At 46.1% G+C, this 9,732-nt stretch overlaps 1 pseudogene; it reads left to right on the top strand.

Moving 5' to 3' along the window:
• On the top strand, positions 4,313-5,187 carry LOC102191711 (annotated as a pseudogene).

The raw sequence follows: 9,732 nt of genomic DNA, 5'->3' as shown, positions 1-9,732 counted from the left end.
CGTGACAATTCACGTTCATGACATTGGTGAGAGGCAGAGACAGGAATGAAACTCAGAGCTCCCAATTTCACTGGATATGGTCAAAGGCAAGCCCTGCCTTCAGTGAGCTTCTAGTAACCCTGGCAATAAAAGGCATTTTCCTACAAAGACAGGTGGTCCTCTGGGGAGAAATATTGGATTTAACTCTTGGTTCTGCACCTACTGGCTGTTCTCTGAATCTCAGCTGCCTTATCTGTAAAGTGGGGTTATTGTGCCTGTCTCAGAGGGTTGATGTGAGTATTAAATACAGTGCTGAGCATTATGCTTAAAAAATAAACCTCATTTATGAAAAGAGCAGTCAAATATAATGCAAAATTATATAAGGCTCCAAGTATATTGTTCAGTCACTCAGTTGGGTCCAACTCTTTGACCCCATGGACTGTAGCACGCCAGGCTTCTCTCTCCTTCACCATCTCCCAGAGTTTGCTCAGACTCATGTCTGTTGAGTCAGTGATGCCATCCAACCATCTCATCTGTCATCTCCTTCTCTTCCTGCCTTCAATCTTTCCCAGCATTAGGGTCTTTTCTAATGAGTCAGCTCTTTGTATCAGGTGGCTGAAGTATTGGAGCTTCAGCATCAGTATTGCCAATAAATATTCAGGGTTGATTTCCTTTAAGATTGACTGGTTTGATCTCCTTGCTGTCCAAGGGACTCTCAAGAGTCTTCTCCAGAACCACAGTTCAAAGCATCAATTCTTTGGCACTCAGCCTTCTTTACAGTCTAGCTTTCACATTCATACATGACTACTGGAAAAACCATAGCTTTGATACGTGGATCTTTGTCCTTGATGTAAAAGTGAAAGTTTGATCGTGTACTGGAACTGAAGGACACAAGGTACCTTGGACAAGTCCAGTCTTACTTCATAGGTACATTTTCCAAGTACCCTAGGGCAAATTCTTCTTTAGGGATGCTAGAAGATGGAAACATTTTGAGGGCTTGTTAGAAGTTGAGCTCGATGACTGAGTAGGTTGATTCATTTGGGTGAGTGTGGTGGAGCCAGAGGCTCTTGCAGTCAGACGGGAGCTTGGAAATGACATAGTGCCACTCTGGACAGAAATTGCTCTGGGAGTCTTTGGAAGCCAGAATCAACATTGTCTTGCGCTAGTCCCACTGGGAGACAAGCACCAAGAGCCCGTGGGACCTCTCCCTTGTCCCTGGCTTTCCTCCTCAAGGAGCCCTGGTGGGGAAGAGACCCTGAAAGGCACACCTGCCACATCTTGCTTGGACACTGACCACCTAACTGGTGTCAGAGGTGGTCAGTTCTTACCCTCTTCATCCCTGGAAAAAGCTGAATCTGCTACTAAATATTTCCTTTATTTTCTGGTGGTCATAGAAAAGGGCTTTGGGTTTTCACTTCTGAATTAGCAAGAAGAAGGGACAAAGGACCTGGGGGAAAGCAATAACACAAAACGACGCTTCCCCTGTGCCCCACCCCCCAACTTGATCTGTTTGGAAATTTGAGCCTAAAAGCTCACTCATTCTAAGAAAGTAGATTATTCCAGGACAGTGAAGGCATATTCCAAGGGGCTACATGCTTGAACAGGAACTAAGATCATTGGACAAAAAATTAAGTCTGCTCCTTAGTGCACCACAGCAATACTTTGTAAAATTTTGTGAGCATTTACTATGTGCCAGCCCCAGGGCTAAGTGTTTTACAAGCATAATCTCATTTAATTCTAACAAGAACCTCTGAGCTTGGTGCTATTATTATCTCCATTATTCAGATACTGAGACTGAGGCTTAAAGAAATTAATTTGCCCAAAGTTCTCAGCTAGAAAAATCCAGAGTATGAAGCCAGACTCTGATGTCAACAATTATGTCTTATTTCTATATGCTATAGTCTCCCTGTTAACATAAAATGTGCCAGGCACTGTCCTAGAGAAGAGCTCTATTGTTGGCAGGTTTTGACCATGAATTTTCATGGCACACTTAAGATATTTGTTATCCTAATTCTGATTGATGCCTCCCTCTTCCTCTACCTCCTCCTTTTTTTTCTAGAAGAAGAAAGTCTCAAATACCTACTGGTTGCTGTACCTCCCAGCCTATGTGGTCAATGTTTAATTACATTAACATTTGTTTTCACTAAAAAAGTAATCACATTACTGCCTTTCATGTCACATTAGTGAAAATGGATACCAATATGATACATATTAATAGAATATGATGGGAAATTGCTAATACAATTAGACTTTCACATTTTATTAGTTCTGGAGTGACACCATACACAGAAGAACAGCTCACGTTAGTGGTGATGAGGAATGGCTGAGAGGTAGTAGATGCCTGTCTACCCTGCAAAGGCAGAGCAGGCTCTCAGGGAACCCTGGAGCATTCAGGGGGTCTCATGCTAGATTTCTGAGTCCTACTTCCTGTTCCCTCCTGTTACATGAGCACCTTTGGGCTGGGACAAGAATTCTTCCTTCACAGCCAGACTGTGTTGCCTGAATTGTGGTCATTAAAGTATCATGTGACATGATTCTGCCTGGGTGGCCCCAGATCAGATAGAATTAATATTTCATGATCCCTTCTGTGGCAGGTGCTGGCAGGGAGGGGGACTCAGGCAGGGAAATGTCCCTAGGGCCCATCCCAACACTCTTTAGCAGCTTTATGATGGTCCTCTGCCTTAGGGTCGGGGCCTCTGGAATAACATTTGGATGCTTTTGCCTCCCAGAGGTTTCCCCACCTTCCATCCTTCTCTTTCTGCTCAGCCCCCGTTTCCCAACTCACCCGAGTGATGGTAGGAAACCCTTCTTGACTGTGTCACTGGTGGGCATCTGAAGGTGCATTGTTCATCCTCAGTCCTGGTTAACTACCTCTTGGTGTGTTAGATTTTATTCCTGTGACTTTGTCTCCTTCCCCACTTGAAACACTGTCCAAATCCAATTTGTCTTTTCAGGCCCATTTCAAATCCCATTTCCTGCATGAAGATATCCCTATATACCTCAAGCTGATGTTACCCTTGAACTCAACACACACTGTATACCTGCTTGTGCAGTCTCATGTGACTTCACTAATACGTGTCAGCGGCCACTTCTGGCCTTGTTTAAAAGAAAAAAACATTTTTGATTAAAAACTCTGAGAGTGAAGCAGACAAAATCTGATAATATTAGACTTGAAAGAAAATGAGGGCTGCTATGGACTCTTCAGGGCATGGCGTGTGGTACAGTCTGATATATAAGGACCAGGACTCAGAGAGTGGCAGGGTTCCTGCTTCCTTTCCTCTGCAGGCTTTCTCCTGGCCTTCGATTATATCTGTCCTTCCTTGGAACAGGATCCAGAATTTGGGACCTTGGACTGAAAGCCTGTGGTGTGACAGTTGTGAAGAAAAACTGTCACAATTAAGGAAGATGTCTATTACCTTGAAGAATTCAGTATAAAGAGTGGGGAAATAGAGGAAGAGAGAAAAAGGTGAGACGAGGACCACCTGGCCTTTAAATAATAGGTAATTTACTTTGGAGAAAGTTATACACTGTGGAAATACTAAAAAGAGAGCTTATAGCCTCAAAATAGTCAGCGAATGTAAATCAGTACGGCAGCAGGACTTTCACTCACCAGCTCTTTCATGCTCCTTTTTGGGGAGGGCCACCATGGAGGCTCTGGAGAGAATGGGGAGAAGCAGCCGACTGGGAGCTTGCCCTCTAGAAGCTTATGAGGCTGCATGGCCTGCAGGCAGGATCTCTGATCTGAGGACGGTGAATCCTCAGTCTGCACTCAGATTCCTCACCTGAAGAACCAAGGGTGCTGCAACTAAGATGATGTGTCAGGCTGCACTCTCCTCTAAAATCCTGTAACTCTGCTGAAGGGTGCGTATTGTTGCTGTTCAGTCACTAAGTCTTGTCCGACTCTTTATGACCCCATGGACTGCAGCTCGCCAGGTTTCCCTGATCTTCACTATCTCCTGGGGTTTGCTCAGACTCATGTCCACTGAGTCGGTGATGCCATCCAACCATCTCATCCTCTATGTCCCCCTTCTCTTTTTGCCTTCAATCTTTCCCAGCATCAGGGTCTTTTCCAATGAATACACTCTTCAAATCAGGTGGCCAAAGTATTGGAGCTTCAGCTTCAGCACCAGTCCTTCCAATGAATATTCAGGGTTGATTTCCTTTACAATGGACTGGTTTGATCTCCTTGCTGTCCAAGAGACTCTCAGGAGTCTTCTCCACCTTCTGGCCCAGAGTTCCATTCACCACCTCCACCTTCTGACCTGCGCCAGCTGTCCCCGAGACCATTGCCGTGTTCCATTGTCTCGCGGCCCTTGTGGCACCTGAGCCTGCAATGTCGGGTCCCAACGGGGACCTGGGTATGCCAGTGTAGGCGGGCGCTAGAGGTGAGGAAGATGGCTTTGGGGAAGCAGAATACGCTGCCATCAACTCGATGTTCAGTTCAGTTCAGTTGCTCAGTCGTGTCTGACTCTGTGACCCCATGAATTGCAGCATGCCAGGCCTTCCTGTCCATCACCAACTCCCAGAGTTCATTCAAATTCATGTCCATCAAGTCAGTGATGCCATCCAGCCATCTCATCCTCTGTCATCCCTTTCTCCTGCCCCCAATCCCTCCCAGCATCAGAGTCTTTTCCAATGAGTCAACTCTTCACATGAGGTGGCCAAAGTACTGGAGTTTCAGCTTTAGCATCATTCCTTCCAAAGAACACCCAGGACTGATCTCCTTTAGAATGGACTGGTTGGATCTCCTTGCAGTCCAAGGGACTCTCAAGAGTCTTCTCCAACACCACAGTCCAAAAGCATCAATTCTTCTGCCCTCAGCTTTCTTCACAGTCCAACTCTCACATCCATACACGACTACTGGAAAAACCATAGCCTTGGCTAGACGGACCTTAGTCGGCAAAGTAATGTCTCTGGTTTTGAATATGCTATCTAGGTTGCTCATAACTTTCCTTCCAAGGAGTAAGTGTCTTTTAATTTCATGGCTGCAATCACCATCTGCAGTGATTTTGGAGCCCCAAAAAATTACTCCGTGTTGGACAAGATCAACTTCTGTCTGGACCACCTGGAGGACAAGAATGACCACCTCCATGCCCACCTCCAGGAACTGCTTGAATCCAACTGGCAGACATGCCTTGAGTTCCAGCAGCAGCTTGGAGAGACCCCCAGCAATGCCAGCCCCTAGGCTCTGGGAGCCCCCAGCCAGGCCCCAACCCTGACTTGCTGGGCCAGGCTTTGGCCTGAATACTCACCACCTGGCTTAGATACCTTCTCAAGGGCTAGCTGACAGATCTTCTGGGGGGTCTGCCTGCCTATGCCACCTTTCTGGTATTTCCCTTGGTGTGCCTGGGCCAGCCTCCACCTCCCAGCATCCCCTCCTGGAGCCAGGTGTGGGCCAGAGGCTCGTCCACCATGCCTGCCTGCCCAACTCCTGGATGCTCCCCACTCTGCCCAGGCCTTGAGTGTCCACATTAAATGGGTCTCCAACACCTAAAAAAAAAAGAGTCTTCTCCAACACCATAGTTCTAAAGCCTCAATTCTTGAGCACTCAGCTTCCTTTATGGTCCAACTCTCACATCCATACATGACTACTGGAAAAACCCATAACTTTGACTATACAGACCTTTGTTGGCAAAGTGATGTCTCTACTTTTTACACTGTCTAGGTTTGTCATAGCTTTTCTTCCAAGGAGCAAGTGTCTTCTAATTTCATGGCTGTAGTCATTGTCCTTAGTGATTTTTGAAGGATACATAGACTGAGAGTCAGATCTGGTGTTGTTGCACAGGGAGGTGGGTGGATATGGGGCAGACCTGGTAGGATCAAGATGGGTGGAACAGGAGGGCTGGAAAAGGGGCACTGTCAAAGGTAGGTGCAGAAATTCTGGTCAGAAGTACTCAGTATGGTGTCCCCACACCATGCGACTAAGAGGATTTCTGTAGGGAGGGTGAATTGCAAGGCTAGGTCCAGGTGGTGGGCAGCATGGGATAGCAGCCAAAAAAGTATGCACTTCGACACTGTAGGTGTAAGGAAGCCAGTGAAAGCAAACCCTTTCTGTTGCCTGGAGCTCGCCTCTCTGTGATGGCTCATGAGGGCCTCCCAGGAATGTTACAAGTTTTGTCCAGTGCATTCTCTAGGCCCTGGAGTGCTGGCAGACACCCTGCTGTCAAAGCAGAGGGTCCTGTGGGGGGTGGGTGAGAAGGAAGCCCACCTGGAGTGGGGAGATGTTGGATGGATAGATTTACTAATCAATTTTCAAAGTGAAGGAAAGGCTGAGAGTGTATTAGAGGCCTCTTTTAAAATTCATATTTACTTAGCCTGTTAGTAGGTGCAAGGCTTTAAAAGTTAAGCAGATAAAGTCAGTTCTGCCTCTCCCATCCAGATGTCTCTATAGGCTTTCTGCCTCTTGCCTTTTAAGAAAACACACACACACACACATGCACGCACACACACGCACGCACGCACACACGCACGCACGCACACACGCACGCACACACACACGCACGCACACACACACGCGCACACACACACACACACACACAGCTTGCAGGTGACTGTGGGGGCATGCCTGGCTCAGGCTGCATCCTGCAACATCCCACCCGAGGTAGAAGTAAAATTGGGGCAGTAGTTAATCATTTAATGAACCCAGAGTTCTGACCCCAGTGTTCCATGCCAGAGGGTTCAGGCCACCAAATGTCCCCCAAAGTGGGACGTTTCATTAATGTCAGCGTTACTGTTGCTGTCACAGGGAGGATAACCCAGCATCAAAACGTGCTGTTGGCCAATGTAGTATACCTTTATCTGTTCTCTTCTTTCTAGTGTATTTCCTAAATGCGCAAGTAAGATGGGTATTTGTAAGTTCCGCGGATTGCGTATTGAAACCGTTATCACCATGCAGGCCACTATAACAAACAATACTGATTATAGAGCAGGGATGTATTTTGTAATTATAATGCTCTTCAAACTTCTCTGATTGACACACAGTGTATTTAAACAGGATGATCAAAAATTACGTTCACAGCGCAGGCCTTGTCTTCCCCTTGGAAGCACAAAAGCTCTCTTCAGTAGGTAACAGCCACCCGGCTGCCTTTGAGCAGCTGTGTCGAGATGGGATTCAGTTTCTTTGGAGATGGGGTGGGGCGGGGGAGACACCCCGGCTTTTAAATCAAAGACAATTCAGTTTGGAGAAAGATGTACCTTGTGGAAATGAATAGGAGGAGGCACGGTGTACTGTCAGCTGGCCGTTTAAAAGCAATAATGCAGGCGGTCCATCTTGCATGCCCATTCAGCTCCCCGCTCATCGTGTGTGAGCGGGGAGGGCACCTGCCTTCCAGTGGGGTCCTGGAATAGAAGCCCTTGTGGCGAGATGGCCAGGAGTGCAAATGGATCCTGCTCTGCCCTTCAAGGCCTCTCCAGAGCTGGCCTGGCAATGTGCCTGGCAGAGATCTGAGGATGTTAATATCTGGTACCTCCAGATCACATCAATCTGCACCCATTATTTTGCCAAGCAGGGACACCTGGATGGGAGGCTCTATTTTCTTTCAGTGGCCCCTGGCTTACAAAACAAAACCAGCAAAGAGCACGCAATTCCTTTGAATCTTCTTCTGGTGTGCCTAATAGGGGTTTCTCAGAGTGCCAGGTACTGTGGGAAGACTCTGGGATTTAAAAATAAAAATAAAAAAAGCAAGCAAGCAAGGCAGCATTTTTTAATCATCTTCTTTGTTTACAAAGTGGTGACATTCAGTCTTGAATCAAAGGGAACAGTTTCCAGGTAGAAAAGTCTCTTGTTTGTTTTTTGTCAACTACCAGCTACCAGCATGTCTCTCCTCCAAACTTTGCACAAAATCAGCTTACCTTGATTTAAGCAACAAAGGAAGGGTTGGGAGTTGGAAGGGTGAGAAGGGGGGAAGCTTTTAAAAGATTATCCTTTTGGAGTTTTGATAGATTAAGAGAGTGATCAAACTAGGCAGCATCTTAATAATAGGGCCATGTGAAGTTTGGCTAGATAATGGAAGCTCTTTTGTCAATTTCCTGTAACCTGTACTTGACAGGACTCAGGAAATGGCCCCACTGGCCCACCTTTGATACCTAGAAAGGGCTTAATGAGATTTAAAGTTGCAGTACCATGACTGGAGTTTCCCACATTAGGTATAAGTTACACACAAAGTCCTTCTATGCACCAGTTCTTAGCTGGCTTTGTCGCCTGTCTGCAGAATTCAGAGTGTGTTTTCTCTATAGAAGTAACAGCTGAAAGTGGGCAGCTGAATTTCCGAACAGAAATTGTTTTCCTAAGAAGATTTTTTTTTTTTTTGGTTCCATTCAGGACTGTGTCTCTGAAATATTATCTATCATAAAAAAACATGACACGAATTTACTATGGCAGTCAGCTGCAATTTTTAGATACACTCGTTAGATTAGCGCATAACGTCTTCCCTTCCCAAAGAGACAGGGAAGAAGAGAGGGAACATCAGACTGCTATTTCTTGGGGGTGGATAGGGAGGGGCGTGGGCAAGGCCATGCCAGAACGTGTGAGCTCAGATGGGGCCCAAACGTTTCTGATGGAATATTTGAGCTGGAAATATTCAATGTGAAAGATCCCACCTCAAGGAATTCTCTGTCAGCCAGAAAGGCTCTGGGAGTCATGAGTAGTTGGTGTGTGCCTGTAATACGGGTTTGAGGATGGAGCTGTTTGGGCAGCATGTGGGGGTTGCAGAGTCAGTCTTGTTAACCTTTTATGACCTTAAGGGGACTCTTCAGGGGACTCTCACAGAAGCAGAAAGTTCTGTCTGGCGTAGTGGTGATTCTGGTGAGTCTCTGATGGAATAGAAGAGACCTCAGTTAGAGTGGGTGAGAAGTGCTCTTAGAATCCTGTTCATTTTGGTGCCTGTCTCCCATGGGCATTCAGCCTGGTTGCCTGGAGGCAGGAAGCTCCTCTACTGGCCAGGAGGCTGGAGATCCTACACCATACCACCTGCTGAGCACAGACCTCCCTTCCCGGGGCTCGGCTATTCTGCACGCTCTGTCACTTCCAAGTAAAAGCTGATGGTGTTCGTCTTCTTTAGCACTTTGGATATCTGCATGCTTGTAGCAGTGGCCCCTGCTCTTCCCCAGTGGGGTGACCACGGTACTATGCCTGTATGTTGTCTAAAAACAGAATCAGACCATGACTGCTGTCTCCAGCTTTTCGATTGAATGGCAAAATGTTCATGTTCTCCAAAGAATCAAGGCCTAATAAGCATCTTAGGATCCAAATCCATAACCATGTTGATTGATATTTAAGGGGGTAAAACTCCCAGGAATATTTAAAACTGATCTTCAAGATACACAGTATCTTGGTTTTGAATTGTCCATAGATGCACTTAAGGAGTCAATGAAAATGAGTGGGATGGATAGGTCTTGTGAGAGTTCAGATTTTTCTGTTTTATCTCATCCAGCCTTATAAGAATGTATTCTGTTTTTTCTTTATTTTCCATCTGATGCTCATGATTTATAAATATCAGGTCTCCCTTTGCCATCACTGACCTGGCATCAGCCAGCCTTTCTCTCTGGGTTTTTCTTCTGTGGTTTTCAATACCACTTGGGAGAAATCAAATACAAACTGACCTATTTTACGATAGGCTGAAAAATTTGTATATGTGTGTTTGTGGACATCTGTTTAAAATATATGCAAATAGAAGCCACTGAAACTTTCACACATAACTCCTAAAAATGTGTGAAGGGCCAGGTAAGGGTGGAAGTTCCATGCCTAGGCGCCCT

The sequence above is a fragment of the Capra hircus genome, chromosome 11 (assembly GCF_001704415.2).
Source record: "Capra hircus breed San Clemente chromosome 11, ASM170441v1, whole genome shotgun sequence".
Classification (NCBI taxonomy): Eukaryota; Metazoa; Chordata; class Mammalia; order Artiodactyla; family Bovidae; genus Capra; species Capra hircus.
The sequence above is the reverse complement of the archived record's forward strand: the minus strand, read 5'-3'. Positions and strand labels throughout refer to the sequence as shown.